This window comes from Harpia harpyja, chromosome 8 (genome assembly GCF_026419915.1).
Source record: "Harpia harpyja isolate bHarHar1 chromosome 8, bHarHar1 primary haplotype, whole genome shotgun sequence".
NCBI lineage: Eukaryota > Metazoa > Chordata > Aves > Accipitriformes > Accipitridae > Harpia > Harpia harpyja.
The window spans coordinates 29294937-29311751 of record NC_068947.1 but is presented as its reverse complement, the minus strand read 5'-3'; the positions used below and the strand labels follow the sequence as shown (position 1 = coordinate 29311751).

At 38.3% G+C, this 16815-nt stretch overlaps 1 long non-coding RNA gene across 3 annotated transcripts in view; it reads left to right on the top strand.

The window, feature by feature from the left end:
• The window catches only part of LOC128145097 (uncharacterized), a 245604-nt gene extending 229830 nt beyond the window's left edge, over positions 1–15774 (top strand). For all 3 annotated transcript variants that reach the window (XR_008236346.1, XR_008236344.1, XR_008236345.1), the window contains one exon: positions 13390–15774. This is a non-coding gene — a long non-coding RNA (uncharacterized LOC128145097). The remainder of the gene's footprint in view (positions 1–13389) is intronic.
• The last annotated feature ends 1041 nt before the right edge of the window (positions 15775–16815 follow it).

Genomic DNA, 16815 nt, shown 5'->3' with positions numbered 1-16815 from the left:
TACAGGCATCTCTCCTACCGGCATTGAAGCATATTTTTTAAAGTGCAGTGCAGCTTTCACTTCTTCATGGAGAAAACAGGTGTATTAAGAAGGATTTACTTAATTTCCTTGTGTTGCCATCCTAAGCTGCAGTTTTGGACCTGGGGGAGGCAAGGCCAAGGCTCATACAGCAGGATATCACAGAGGAAAGTGTGCCTTTCGGGGTGCCACTGCAACCTAATAATCAAAGATGAAGAAAAGATGCCTTTATTCTCTGATACCTGCATGTCCTCACGTCCACACTCAAGGCTGTATCCTCTCGAGGATGTGCAAATGAAGTGCTTTAAGCTAACATGTCAAATTTACTTTATTCAAAAGGAAGTTATGTTTTGGGGGCTATTTCAAAGGTAAATTAGCGTGGACTTGGGAAAGGTTTTTTCATTATGTGCAGTAATTCTTTAAGCTGCCTGGTTGCACACATTGCTGGTCTCTTTCAGCCAGCTGGTGGGTTCCCAGGCAGAGTCTGTTGCGTGCATGCGTCACGTGGATTTCTGATGCGCTTGCAAATGCTGTGATCCCTAGAGAGGCATGGTCCTTTTTGGGCTTAAATGCTCAGTCATTGTGATGAGATGTTCCGCTTAGGAATTCAGGGCACAACTTAGACCTAGCTGTGGATCGTGCCATTCCACCTTTTTTTTTTTTTTCATAAGTAATGGATGTGATATGTTTCACAATTATATGTTTCGTCTTATGTTGTTGCTCTCAGATTGCACATGTGAGAACACAGCATCTTGAAAATGATTTACAAACACGGATGCGGTGTCTGATGGCACTTTATTTGTGAAGGAAAAGGCATATGTTTGCCTTGTGGTGTGTGCCTGTAGATCAAAATCCAATGAAAAGTGTACTGACTACATCAGTGATAAGCATGTTACTTACCAAAAAAAAAAAAAAAAGCAAAATCCTGAATGCTATATGGAGATAACACACAATTTATTGATTCTCTCTGCATAGTTTATGGCTATAATGGATTTTATGAGAACCCTAAGCCAGCCTATTTTATCTTTGTAAATAATTGACTGAGAACATTGTTCTAAATGGGATAAGTGGAATGAGATACATGCAAGGGGAAGACTGTACAAGTATTTATATGTATATGGTACATTTAAGCCCTTTTTGGCAAAGTTCAAGTAAACTTCTTCATAATATCTGAAAATCAGAGATGTAATTTTGGTTTTAAATCTGTTGTCACAATTATGCTTAGCTCTGCAGTAATTTGCATTTCAAGTGTACTGGAATCTCTGAGTACCTCCTTTGTGTGTTGTATAATTAGTGTTAATACCTGATTTTACAGTTATTTATAGCCTTGATGTATTACTTGACTGTTGCTAATATCTCATTTACTATTCTGACCACCTTGAACAGCCTTCTACATGATACTTCCTGGAGTGTCTAGTCTTTTATCCTCTGGCTGTAATACAGTCTCATATCTTTGCTTCAGACAGTATTTTTAATTTTGTATTGCAGGGTTCAACATGGATGCCAGGGAGTGTAGGAAGGCTAGTGCACACACAGAAGGTGGGGACACTTAGTGTCCTAAAGAAGTGACTTTGAGAGGCCACGGTTCACACAGCTCCTGGTTCCAACTAGGTATAGGGCCACTTATATTCTGCCTAAGTTCAGGTTGCCACTGAAAAGAGAACTCCATCCTCTTGCCAGTGACACTCATTTCCACCTGGCCTTTTGTGCTGGCATTTAGTTTATGTGGCTGTTTAACGAGCCAGATTGAGGATTGATCCAGCTGCAAACTAATCTTGTATTTCTTCTGGTTTGCTTTTTGGGTGAGTTCCCTAATCTGCTTTACAATGCAGCTGTAAGATGCAAGTGTCAGCATAAACAAGGTAGAGGAGCAAATGACTGAGGGCAGGAGGGAGGGCAGAAAGGACCACCTCTTTTGGCAGATGTCCTGATTTACACTACGGGTTGAAGGTCCTGGGTTGCACACTCAATGAGAACTGGCAAATGGTAATTGCTGCCTTGCAGCAAGAGTCTGCCAAAAAGGTGATTGGCAACATCACTCATCTTTAAATGGCAGCAGCTTCTGGCTCCCTGTTCAGTTTCTATTGACAAGCTCTGCCTTTAATACAGGAGATGTATGTGAAGTCTGGCACCCCACCCTTAGAAAGTTGTTCATCCCTGCTGCAGAGCACCCAGTGGTACAGGTTACACAAAGAACTCTCTGCAATGTAAACTGGCATAACTAAATGCCTTTTAGAAGATAGCATAATTACCCAAACCCCTAGGTAGAAGCACCCATAACATTTGCCAAACAAAAATTCAGATAATTGGAAGATCTGGCTTAGCACATTCTAAAATTGGCATGTCAGATCTAAAAATCTCTGATTCAGTCTTTCTAGCTCGGTGAGTTGAATTTCCAGTTAGGATATTCATTCAGCAGGGCTTAGGTTTTAAACCAGATATATAAAAAACACCAAAGCCTTTGCCTCAGGGTCTGCCATGGGAGCTACATTCCTGGATAAATCAGAATACCATCTGTACTGCCAACTGTGATGTGAGTGAATTAAGCGAGGTTTTCTAAGCAACCAAAGGCACCTAACAGAAATAGATAATACCTCTCTCCAGGCTACTTTACTTTTCCTAGACTGTCCCAGGCCTCTGAAGGGTGTATTTCAGTTTGTGACTCAAAGTTACCTAGATCTAACTTACCTGAAACCCTGGGCAGGCAGATAATGTTATATAATGGGCCATAGGTGATGTCTGAATTGCATAATAAATCCTAATCTGTTTATTAAAAATGGAGGCAAATCGTTTTGACAAGACAGAGTCTGAACTAGAGAGGGCTGTTGGTAGTGAAATAACTGTGGTGAATCAATGGTAAATTAAGTTTATACTGTTTAATTGATGATTTTGGCAAAGTCGATCACGGGAGGCACTGCAGAAGCTCAGTCACTGGGCAGTGGCAGCTTATGTTCTGTCAAAATTCACTCCCTTTTGTGATACTTACATTAATTATCAGGCAAAAACTCAACCATACTTAAGGGTAAATACACATCAGGAACTGAAGGGAGCAAGCTTTCCAAAAACATTGTAATTAAGTTACTTTTAATTTTAGAATGTTTACGTAAATCTATACATGTTAATGGACGGAAATGCACGTCTAAATACCCTGAAGTTTGCCCCAGAGTGATGTAGTAATTACTTGGTTATGAGTTGTGCATGTTAATTTTTGCAGATGATTTATCTGGTTTATCTGGCTTTTAAAGACATGATATTTTCCTTCTTTTTTATTTTTACTTTTTTAATGCTCCTATTTTCACAACAGAGCACAGATAGCATATTTAACAGTGCATTCCTATAATTATGAGTGAACAGGGAAGTGCAGGCAAGAGTAGACAACAAGAAGCAAAAGCTGAAGGTGAGGTAGCTACTCAGTTAATCTGTGAGGAGGAGATAATGGGCAATAACACGAAGCCAGCGCAGAGATGTGGCCAGAGTGGCAAGCAGAAAGGATATTTTTATCAGCATTGTTTCAAACCAGCTATAACAGTAAGTATTAAAAAAGGAAAAGAAGCAATTACAGTAGCAAACTCTAATTGAATTTTGAAATACCTTTTAATAATGTGCAGTAAAGGAACTACATCTTTATCTAAGCAACTGGGGCATGTTCTGGATGTGTCCTGCTTACCTGCTTGAAGAGAAACACACATCTAATGACAAATTTTGGTTTATTTTGTAATCGAGAGCACATGCTTATGAAATTGCAAATAAGACCTAGCATAGGGACTTTCAATGTTGTAAGTATTTTTGTTAGCGGGGCCTGGGCTAAGCATGAAACCCGTCCATTGCAAATGTATTTGAGCATCTGTTTTGTCTGAAAAGTAATCAAAGATACAGATTATATGAGCCTTCAATATTCATTGTTATTTACCTCTGAAAGATTCAACTGGTTTGCTCTGTGATTGCTTTTCTAAAGGAAATGATGCATTGTAATCAATTTACTGTGTGCAGTTTTAAATGTCAGGGACATTTTTGTTACTTAACTAGCCGACTCATGCAGTAAGGTATGATGCAGACTTTTTGATGTAAGGCTATTCTAAAGATTAACTTCTAAGAGATTTCATGTTCAGCATCTCTAAGTACAGTATATGCTTTCTTATTGTTTGCTTTTTTTTTAATTTAAAGTCGAGCAGCATATCAGGCAACAGCTAAGATGCATTAATTGAGGTATATTTTTGATACTTTATTTCATTCCATTGCTATTTTTGTGGTGATTCTTTTAAATGTGATAAGTACACAAACTATTGACTGTGATCACTTTTGAGTATTAACACTGTTTGAAAGTTCTTGAGAAATAGTAAATGTTTATTATCAAAATACATATCTGAGTGTATAATTCAATTAAAATGTCATAATCATAAAATGTTCAAAGAAGCAAACTGCTCTATGTGCTAATTTGAAAAGAAGAACTTTTTAAATGGAACTCCATGTAGCTTTTGTAGATACTTAGGCCTCTCTTCACTGTTGGTTGAGTTTATTTAAAGAGCTTTTCGAGTCACCTTTGAACCCAAATGATTTCTCCAGATGTACAGAAGTGAACAATGTAAAAATCTTGCTGCTTCAGCAGAACAGGATCCAGCTGGCAGGGAACTGGATCTGCAAGTCATTGGTTACAGCTGTGTTTCGATTTATGTGATGGTTGAAAAAATAAATTACTGGATTAAATGGCTAGAAAGAGGACTCTTTGTTTAGCCCTTGTGTGGGGACTGAAAGTGTTTATGGTGCTGTTTTCTACAGAGCCTTTGCAAAGTAAGCCGGACAAATAGACTTATTCAAAACTTCTCTGAAATGTTGCGCATTCAGCTTTATTTCTTTACAGAAGAAACTCTATGGTTTTGTGTAATGCTGTCAGCCAGCAACCGTTTTTAAGGTCTCTTGGCCTTTGAGAGTGGTGGTAGCATTTTAGCGATGTCTTTTAGGCATTGCAGTTTATCACTGGAAGGCAGTTTCCTTTAGTTGAAGGTTTTAAAATGCATTTCTTGGCATGCACACAAATATATGTAGGGACTCTGTCAAACTCATAACTTTTTAATAGGTTTAATATTTCAGCTTTGTATACCACTTACCTTTTGCTCTACATAATAATGCTGATGTAATTGTAAATTGGGTGCACAATAATTTACAGAGCAGGCACAATGAAATCAGAAACTAATGCCAAGTGTTAGGATTATCGTATATCTTATTTTAATGTTCTAACGACAGTGGTTATGTCTTATTACCTGATATCCTGATTCTGCAAAGATTTACATGCTTAATTTTACTGAACAATTCCAGTCTTTGCTAGGGCTGCATGGTGCATAGAGCTCATCACAGCTTTGTTAGCTATTTTGCTAAAAAATGTGTTAATTTTTTTAAAATTCTGTATAAGATTATGGTCCTGTGAAATCCCATGAGCTGCCTTTTCTACTAAAGGTAGCTTGAGTTGAAGGAGTTGAGACGTAACTTCTTGCAGTGAAGTCCCGACTCCACTGAAGTCACTGGGAATTTTGCCACTGACTTGTTAGGCTATAATTTCACCTTTAGAACCAGATTTTAATGCTTTTACTTATAACAAATATCACAAGACCCACAAGTGATTTCTCTTCAGCAGTGCAACTACTTGTGAAGTGATAGGCTACCAAATGTGAACAAAAGATTTGATATTAGCCCAACAGTAGTTTTAAAGGCTTCTTGCAGATGCTACGGAAAGAGAAATAATAGCATATAAATTTCAGTCACAACAGACAGTGAGCATATAGTGCATTTTTTAAAGCTTTAGCTGGCTTTCAACATAATAGTTTGCAAAGCCAGGAGCTTTTCAGCACTTATATATGTTTATTCAGCAATATTTCCTAGCAATTATTTTAGGCTGACCATTTAGTTTCATTTTACAGTCATAAAGCAGTCAGTAGCTATAGCCAGTTATCAGTTACATTCTATTTATTAAAGCATTTCTAAAACAATGTATAAACATGGAAAATTATGGTTGTGATTAGATCATAATTGTTGTCCTATCAAGATCTAATTGCTTTTCTAAAAACAGTGTGCAGAAATCATTTTCAAAGGATCGCCTTTATAAAATCCTACAAAATGCTGACCAAGGAGAGCTAAATGCCAGAACAGGAGTTCTTTTCCAAAGCAAAAATGAAATCAAACAAGTTGGACAAGTTCCATCATAAGCCACCCTCAGAAATACCAAAGAGAGGCTTAAAATATTTTAAATAGAATATTTCCCCTCCCCCCTTTTTTATTGTTGTCCCCGAGCAGCATTATTACATTAAGAGCCATGCGACAGAAAGTCGTGGTGATGCAGAATAAATAACCATAATGTATCAAAAGCAGACAAAGGTGTGATTGATCTGTCTGGAATTGGCAGACTCTTTCGCTGTGTCAGGCTGTTTCTTTGATCAATGAAGGTATAGCCTCTGACCCTTAAAAAAATCAATGAGATTGATTGAAAGGAGAGAGAGAACTATGAGAATGCAGGGTAGCTTTAACCTTCACAGTCTAGAAAATTTAAAATATTCTGGTTTTGCAGGCATTGAACCTGCTATTTTGTATTTTCTTATTAAAATGCTTTGCTTTTCCCCAGCCTACTTTTGAAACCTCTTAGAACAAGGATGTAGAAATGGTGTGTCCAAATGCTTCTCTTCAAATCACATTGTTAAGAAAATAGGAGGGTTTTTTCTATAGCAGAATTCCGTACATTCTGGTACTGTTTGCAATATGTACAGAATGCCTTTAATTTCCTTTTATAAACTCTGATTCTTATTTGACATATACATATCCAAGAATCGGTGCTCAGAGACACTATCCATCTGAATAAAGTTACTTGAACTGCCCTATCTGCAGGATCAGGCCCACTGATGATTGCAACAATAGTGTGAAACCAGCATGGAGGGGTGCCTTCTGGGAATAAACAACATATTTTGGCAATCTTGTTCCACGTAATCTTGCATTTTTATCCATTTTATATATATCTCTATATACATGTATACCTAATTAGTAGGGAAAGAGTAAAAATGTCATACTGGAAAATTTATGAAGCTGGATTTCTAAAATAGTGCTTGGCACTTTTCATCTTTCTTATTGAACAGACTGCAAATGCAAAGTTGACTGTTTAGTCAAAAACAGTTTTATGAACAGTTGGAGTTTCATTTTAGTATCAGGCCCTTTCTTCACATTGTGCTGATGCTGTATTAAGCAGTAACACAATGCAATTAGTGAAGTAGGTATAAAAAGTGTTCCTAAATAAAAAAGTTAGTTCATTTATTATTTCATGCTTTTGAAGCTCAAGAAAACATAGGTCAAAAAAGAGTAAATATCATAGTGGTTAATTTTCACAAATAATTACTTTTTAAATTGAAAATGTCAGTGAAATCAAGGTCTATTGAATAGTATTCCTATACTTTCAAAGTAATTCAGACTGCAATAATTTCTGCTGTCATATGTCTGTGTTTTAATAAAGGGCAGGTAAATTCACAAGTCAGCAAGGAGATGGTATAATAGCATTTCTCGAATAAGACGGAGCTTGCATAGGGAGAGAAGGATATTGCTGTTTCTCTGTGTTTTTATTTGTGTGATTTCCTTTCTGTAATAGATTGTGTAGGCTATGTATATTCTTTAATACTTCATGAGATCAGGAGGGAATTTCAGCTAAGTTACAAAAGGCACTGTGACTAAGAAATAAGGCAAAGTCTGGGTGTGGCATTTCTAAACAAGAAATTAAGAAGATAGATTTTTGTGACAGGTCTGGGACTAGATAGCTGTGGGATTTTTCTGAAGTCTTTATCCCCTTACTGTTCATCAGTGAGATGAGAAGGTATCATAAACAATCGTACAAAACCATAGCATATGCTTAGGCACAGGTCACTCTAACAGTCTCGTTCTTCTACGTCGTTTAAATGCTACATTAAAGGAAGCTAAACCATTTATTTTAATGGGTATCCCTTTCATGTGCACTGTGATGAAGAAACTTTTGGTCCTAGAAAAAGAAGAGGGATGAGGGCATTACCTCCCAGTTGGAGCACACCGAGAATATGAAGATGAGAACTGCAAAATCAGAATAACCTTTGATATTAGTGCATTTCTCCCTTCGTGTTAGACACATTCTGATTTTGCTTCAATAGTATCTAATTCCTGTCATTGCATTCTCTTAACATTATTTGTTATTCCAAAGAATCCTTATCGTTCACAAGAAGTTTGTATTAATATTGCACATCACCTTACTCTTGCTGTCTAAGAAACAAAAGGCTCATTCCCGTCTTTGAATGGGGTTTGATATCCGTGTCCAGCCTCACCTCTCCTCCCTCTCTGTCCATAAGCGATAATCCAGGAACGCCTTTTTTCTTTTTTTTCTTTTTGGGTGGTTTCAGCAATGGCTGCTACTCTCATTCTCTTCTTCATGTACTCAAACTGCATCTTTCCAGTGCGGATGTGAATGCTGTCCCCTTGTGGATGATGCTTACAGTGTGAACTGCTGCCTGCAAAACTGAGCAGTACCATTCAGCCGGTTTAAGGTGGTGTCTGGTGCACTGCATTCATTTAGCATTGCTAAAGGACAGAATTAAGGTTCTTTTTGTATCTCATCCCACTGTCAGCTAAATCTTTCCCAGAAAAGGTGCAAAGCTGAGGTCATTTTTTTACATCTGGGAGGGGTCAGTTACTGCAACAAAGTCATTCCTAGCTGAGGTATAAGCCTGTTAAAGAGCACCTGTGTTAGTAGCTGAATCATTTTCTAGACTAATTTTTTACATTTCTACTAGTGAAAACAGCTGGGTCATTAAATCCAGCAATCGATCTCCAATTATAACTTGTCTTGGATAGCATGGAGCCCAGTCCCGGCCCCGGCAGGTGCCCTCCCCGCAGACAGACCCCCAGCCTCAGCCTCGACCTCTGGCATGAAACACCTATTTGCTGCCCTGTCCCATACCCACTCCTAGCACCTCCAGGAGTGCAAATTCCTCCCCAAAATATCACTGCCATGGCACCGAGGCTAATTCTGCTATTTGGTATTCACAGCGCTGCGTGGACTAAGGCTGTGCATTCTGTCTCTCCAGCTGAAAAGCAGATCTATGGTTAAAAAAGGTGTGGTTCTGCTTGGAAACAGAGGCAGTGTGTACAGACAGTGATGTAACTGTAAATGTAATGGGGTTTTCTTTCACTATTATTATTTGAGTCTATCAGCAGAATAAATCTTAAGAGACAAAAATTCTGGATACCTGCTACCTGGATTCTTTCTTTCTTCCTGAGAAACTGAGAGAAGCATATATGACAATTGCTTGAGCATTTTTATGATTTTTTTTTCAGTCTGCACAGGAATAAAAAGTTAAATGGATGACATTTAATCTTCATACAGCGAATAATAATTATAGGCAAGATTTAAAGTGGTTCTGCTCATATTCAAACCCGATGGTTCTTTTCTCCTTCCCTTGCATGAGGATTTACTGTACCTTGGATGCAAAATGTAAATGATTGAGCAATTCTGTGAAATTCAGACATGCATACAAAAATGTCTTTCCAACTTTTTCACACTTACCCTCAAACTGAAAATGGATTTTCCTAGTGGTTGATTAACCAGAAATGAGTTGTTCCTAACTAGTCAGAGGGGAGAAGAGTTCTGTAATATTGGATTAGTAAATGGAGTGAACAGCTTCAGTTTAATTCAACTAGTCTTCTATTTTTAATCTCCAAGGAAACAGCTGAGTTGAATGTTAATTAAACAGCAGTCTTTGATCCACCCAGCCACTCCCGGAGGCATCATAATAATATATATGAGCGCACACGCAGCAAATATATAATAGGTACATTTAAAGGAGTGCATCTAACCTTGCCATATTCACATTTAAAACTTTTCTTGCTGACCCATTCTTATATTATTTAAATAGGGAAAGGGGAAAAGAGGGCAAAATGCCAAGTTAAACTTCGATGATCTGAAAGGTAGGGCAGCAGAGCAAGTGTGAGTTCCTATTTTGAGGATGTATAAGGGTTAATGATTAGAAGAGTGGAATCAGGAAAGACCTTAAGCCCAGATCTATGACAGTCGTAATTGAGCTGATTGATTACGACATCTCGTTTCAGACGACTATTGATTTAATCTAGTCTGCAGTCCCATTGGCCCCAGAGGTGCTCCCAAGTGAGGCTCAGCACTTGAACCTGGGTACACTTCCCTACTCATTCTCTGGATATAAATTTCCAGAATCTGCAGCCATTTATAATTTTCACTCATCTTCATGCTTTTATTCAAAAGCTTCTAATTTCAGCGGGCTAATGTTTTTAACCACTGAGGGGGCAGATGCAGGGAAAATGAAATGGCACAGACTGAAAAGGGTGGGGTTTTTTTAAAAAAAAAAAAGCAAGGCAGAGAGCTGGGGCTATGTGGCTAGTATTTGCATCTGTTGTTTCTGATTCGCAGAGCTAGCAAAGGCTGCTTTTGGAGGCAGTCCACAAAGCTGGGCTATCAGTAGGCAGTTTGCTGTACGCGCACGTTCAATTATTAAAATAGTAGACTTTTTTTTCTGTCTGATAGCCATAGCGAGGTCATGACATTAATTTATCCAGAGTATTGTGGGTAACTATACAGAAAAAAAAAGCATAAAGGGCACAGATGCTGGAGCAGCAAAAAATGGATGGGTCTGAGCAAAAGGAGATTAAGAGGCGATGACCAATCTAATGTACGTATAGCAGTAAGAAGCCGGCATCCGTCACAGACTATTGATGGCAATAAGTATTTTAAGCCATGCTGTGCATGTGTTAATTTTTTTTTTTTTTATACCTCAGTAAATGCTAAGCTGAATGCTGTAATCCTGTATATTTTCAGTTTCCCAAATCTGATTTCGGTCTTGTTTTTGTTGTCTCATGCTTGGCGTTCTCCGCTCGCTTTCTGTCTCTGTCTGTGGGTGTGTGTCTGTCTCCGTCTCTCCCTTTCTCCAAGATTACAAACTTAACTGTTTCCTAATTGTCTACTTTCCTCCGTCCTTTTCCTAAGAAATTAATTACCATCACGAAAACCGGTCATAAGCGCATACTAATGGAGCGTAGGGTGCGTACCCCGGCATTTTGGCTTCCTTTCCTTACTTTGGGACTGCGCGGTGTTTTCTTTTGGAACTTTCCTGCAAGTGGATGCCCTTCACATTTGCTGCTGCCGTAAGGTTGCCAAATCGCTACCTGAGCCAGGACTGCGGTGTAGCACTGCATCCTGGGACCTGCCTGCCCGGCTATGCTGAGAGTTTCTACGGCACCAGGCAGCTTTGAGAATTGGCTGGCGAATTGCGTATCACCTGTCCCCCCCTCTGGTAAATAATTTTTATACTGCGAATCACAGTGGTGTGGTACTGTCTGGAAAAATAAGTCCCAAATACTGTTGGCGTAAAAAGGGAAAAGCCGAAAGATTGTCAACACCGTAAGTCATTAAAGTCCCTTGCCTTAAGAACAAAGGAACAAGGTAAAAATGCACACAATAATTATGCTCTGTGGATTTTCATAGCCTGTCAGACAACTTGTGCCTGTGTTTCAGTTAACAGCCTTTGTGCTTTGTTTTGTGTTGTGTATTTTATATACGCATCTTGAGTTTCTGTGTGTGTGTGCGCGCGCGTTCGATGTACGTGTATGTGCACAGACTGCTCTACCAACACAGAGCAAATACCACACAGATAAATACACAAGTGTAGCTCAAACAGGCATTTTCAGTACTCGGTGTGGTGGCGCGAGTGTATTGCCATTGTTCTCTCGCAGTGCTCCCTCTGATGCAACCAGCTTCTATATTTTATTTTAATTAACAAGTCTAAAATAAAAAAAAAGAAAAAAATTATTTAGTCCAGTTAAATACCGATTGAAGTCCAGAAACTCATGATTTCAGCATAGTGAATGGTGATTCAGACCCTGGCAGTGTTTTGGCTATGAGACAATTCCTACTTATAAAGAGCACAATGAGTGTGTGGGGGGGGAAAGATAGCATTAATTTTGATGAAGATTAATATTAGTCTTTTTAATGTGCATTATTTTCTGAAGAAATGAATCCTTGTAGCTTTTGAGAGCTAGTGTGTCCTTCCCACTGGTATTTATTCGAGCAAAAGAAAAAATGAAGAAGGCGTAGAATAAACTCCTAAGACTGTTCAAGAATTACTGGCATTATTTCTCTCTACATCACGTGTGAGCCTGGGTTGCCTGCTATTCCTGAGGCAGAGGATCGAGGATGAAAGTCTGTGTGTCAGAGCCTGTTTTCACAACTGCATTTGGAGATCTGTCTTATTGATTAGGAAAAAAAGGGGGTGGGAATAGGAGTGTGAGGTGAGGGGAGGACCGACTGACTACTGGCTTATTGCAGCTCAAGACATTTTCTTCCGGAAAGATGTCAAACAACTGAGACACAGCAACAGAGGAAGTAGAAAGGTGGAAAAATAAGAAGAGAGACCCTTTGGAAGAAATGAAGGCATTCCTTATGAGAGCCTTGAGGCTTTTTTTTTCTTCTAACATCTGACCCACAAGGGCTAGAGTGACAGCGTCATGCAAATGCTGCAGTCCAGCAGGTCTGAGAGAGGGTGGATGCTAGAGAGTGAGTTAATGTTAATGATGAGTGCAGTGAAAATACCAGCCGATACCACCCCCTCCACACACAACTGCTCTGAGTCAGCATCCGCTGCTTTGCCTTGCCTTTTTGTGCGTGTGTGTGTGTATGTGCGCGCGCATGTGTATGTGTGTGTGTGTGTGTGCGTGTGTGTGCTAGTGACTGTGTGTGTGCATGGAAGGTAAAGCCAGTCAGTCAGTGAGAAGCAAAGGTACGTTTGAGAGCAACTAAAATCTGACTGATTTCCATCTTCAGAGCATCAGATGTATTCCCTAAAGAGGATGGGTCTATGCGATGGGGGTGGTATAATTATGTTAATGTCATATTTATAGAGGGGAGAGATTTTTCATTCTAATTATTGATTTGAAAGCTGTGGTCAAAATTGTTTGTTAAATCATGATCAGCTTTAAAAAAAGAAATTGAATGAAATCTAGGGACTGCTATACATATATATATCTCTCTCATATATATATTTTGTTTCGTTTAACTATTTTGTGTCTGAGGCATAACTGATTGAATCGTGCACAGTGACAAAGAAACGGCTCTTATATAATGTTGCATTATATCATCAGCTGAAATAATATTTTAAATAATCCAAAATGTTCTGAAATCTGAAGTAGCATTCTGGAGGGGAGGGTGAAGGGCAGGGGTGGGGGTGGGGGGCACTGGCAAATCTTTTCTTCAGCAGAGCTCTCTATACAGCTTTCTTGTAAATGGATGATTCACCTGTTCGACCAGCAGAGATTCTAATTCTTCCCCCCCTCTTCTCTTTTTTTTCCTTTTTAAAGCTGAACGGCTTCCAGAAGAGCACTGAGTTTTCTATGCCAGATTCTGCTCCAGTGGCTAGGACCTTTATGGCTGCTGTTTCTTTTGCTCTGGGCTCTGATGGAGGGGAAAAAAAAAAAAAAGCCACGGTGGATCCTGTCCCTAAAGTAGAAATTTTCTTTTTCGTTCTGCAAACAAGGCTAAAGATCGGAGGAGAATGAATGCGAAAGTAATTTGGGATTGTGGTCGTGCCATTAAAAGTGTTCGGCTTCAGAATGAAATTATTCGGGAAACCCGAGCATTTCTTCTTACTGTATCGACAGTATTTGAAAGTTATGTGTGCTTTGAGTAATCTGGTTCAAGTGACAACAGTCTCTGCATGTCAATGTTTTCTACAGCTTATGGAGCGAAAGCTAGTTTTGACATTGGAAAGGAAGAAGCTTTTGCTAGCAGTCTGTAGAAGGATTAAATGTTGAACGTGGGGAAGAGGCAAAAAGTGAATACACACCCAAAGGTTATCCTTGCATCGTGAATGGCTTTAAAGTACTCTGTAACCCAGGGCCCACCTGAACAGTAGGACTAAAAGTATAATGCTGGAATATTTCAATTAGAAACCCCTTAACAAGCATTTAATCCTTCTTTCAGGCATTAAGGGAAATAGAATAAAATTGTTACTGTACAAATCTGCTGGAAGCAGATTTTAACCCATTTTTAGATGCTTCCCTCTGATGCATTATAATATGGCTACTTGCAAGATGAGGCAGTGAAGATTTTTTTTCCTGTGTTCTTTGATTTTTCTTTTTAAAAGTTAAGGATGATACTCTAAGAAAAGTCTGTTCAGTCAGCTGATAGATTGTTTGAATGTATGTATGCCTCTTGCCTGCTTATTTGATCTTTTCTGCCCCCTACTTGAAACTGTGGTTTGTTTATTTGGGGGGAAGGAGGGGTTGTTGATTTGGAGGGGGATGTTGGTTTTGGGGTTTGTTTTAGTTTGGGGTTTTTTTTTAACAATAGCAGTGAAAGTTTTACTGACAGCGATTATGACTACTAAGCAATTCAGTTTATTGGAAGACGAATTCTACTGGATCATATCGGACTTTTCCTAGTCCCTGAGACCCTAACTTGTGAGGTTTTTTAGCAACAATCACAAGTCAGGCTCTTGGGACCTAGGCGGAGGGGAACCAGCAGCTTTGGACTGTGATTGTTTCTCTGCAGAATTTAGAGAACCAAAGGAGCTTTCCTTGTCTGGAATGGAAAAAGGAAAATATACCTAATTCAAATGTTAAGCAGCAGAACTGTTCCTAAAACAAAAAAAACTATTATCCATTGTGCAACATTAGCATGTTACATATTTGTATGTTTAGAAAACTGGACTAGATGCCATGTAACATTTAGAATTAAAATTTAACCTGAATGCCAGTTTACACCTCAAAAAAACAACAACAAAAAAAAAAACCAAAAAAAACCCCAACTCAAAACAGATACTAAAATATACAAAAGGCTTTCAACCATATTATTATTATTATTATTATTATTATTATAGACAATTTTGATAGGTATTTACCGCAAAGTATATTTTCAGCTGTATTCTTACAGCATTAATTAACTTTTAAAACATAAAGCATAAACACTGATGTTTGAGGCCTAGAAAACATTCATTCTATTGTTGTTTGAATAATGGTTTCGGTCTACAGGAAAACTGTTGCTTAGCTTTTCCTGTAACATGGGACAAAGATTATTTTGCAGCTAGTTGCCATCATTTTTCTTTGTCTAGGTGAGAACACAATATGGGATTTAAAATATTCTCTAATTTAATTTACATTTTAATCTGATGATAGAGAATATTGGTGGAAAAAATCATACTACAGCATTAAAACCACTTTGCACACAGAATCACATTTCTTGTACCTGTTCAGTTTAAACTGAGCCAGCAATACTCTAAGCACCAGACTCGACTTCTAGCCTCTCCATCACTTTTTGCATTTTTTCCCCCCTCTGACAAAAAACAGAGTGAGCTTTAGGTTGTCCCTCATGTATTAAGTACTTCACTGACTTTGCATAAGAGGATTCACAAGCACGCAAGTTATTCTGCACTGTTCATTAGTCTTGAACTTCTGATCTATAACACATAATTTGATTTGTGTTTCTTAATATTTTATAGGTGGGTTAGTTCTGAGTCATTTTTCTCTGTTTCCTGGGTCTAACCCAAGATGCTGCAGGACCTTGTTGATACATCAGACTTCACTGAGACAAAGGCTTCACACAGATCAGGCATCTAAACTATTTGTTCATTTCAAAAGTGGTATTTTGGCTGTAGTATATTTTTTCCACTTGTATGGGAGGAATTGTGTTTTATTGTAAGCATCAACACTATTGTTAAAATAAATTGTTCTTGTCTGTTAGTATAATACTTTTTCTTGTCCTGTTTTCTTAAGTGACAGAAACTATGTGCTGTACATAGTTTTCAAGTTGCTCACGATAGAATTAGTCTTTAAATAGTCATAAAAATATTGCCTTAGCAATTACAATGATGGTACAGTTCCTGTAAATATGCAACTCTTTTCTTCATAAACTGTCAATCCCACATGCTAAGAACACTCAAAAGAGCTACTTGCAAACATTCAGACACAGAGGTAATTTTTTAACACAGATGTGTTTTTCAACATACTGACTTCTATTTAGGCAATATTAGAAAAATAGATCTGAATCTGTATAGAAAAGACAAACCTACCCAGCTAGGTGGTACACTCATGAAGCACTTCGGTAGCAACTGACATGTATTATGTACAATAGTTTTCAGTACTGAAAACACTCTATTTAAGATGCTGGTCAGGTGAACAGGTATTCTGTTCATTCAAGCTATATAATGAGATAAAAATATATTGTGTGTAGGTATATACATGTCAATATAGAATTTAAATTATGCATAGTATTTCTCAAAATAAAAATCCTTACAGATTTAATCAGCTATACAATGCACACACCTGTACATATTAAAGATTTTCATTGGATTTATTTTTGAATCTGCAAAATTTACTTCAACGTGGATGGTTGACATTCAGCAGTCTGAATCCATTTTGCATTTAATACGGTACGTACAATGAAGGTGAAACTGTAGTGTGAAACGTCTGTCAGTCTGAAGATTTCAAGTATGCTCTGCTCTGCAGTGAGAGTGAGAAGAAAATGAATCATTAGAAACCCCTACCTGGCTTATTTGGTGCTACAGCAAAAACCATAAATACGCAGTACTGCCTCTGCATTACTGCTTGAACTGGGATAACTCCAGTGGCTCTTCTCTGCCCATCGTACTCACTGCTGCCCCTTGCCTTAGAGATGAAAAAATTGGTACACTGCCTTCCTTTTTCCCGCCTCCCTCTTCTTCCCCAGTTTCAACACAGCAAAACCAACCTCTGGCACCCATTGAACTCCTTGTGGTGGGGCAGAGGCAG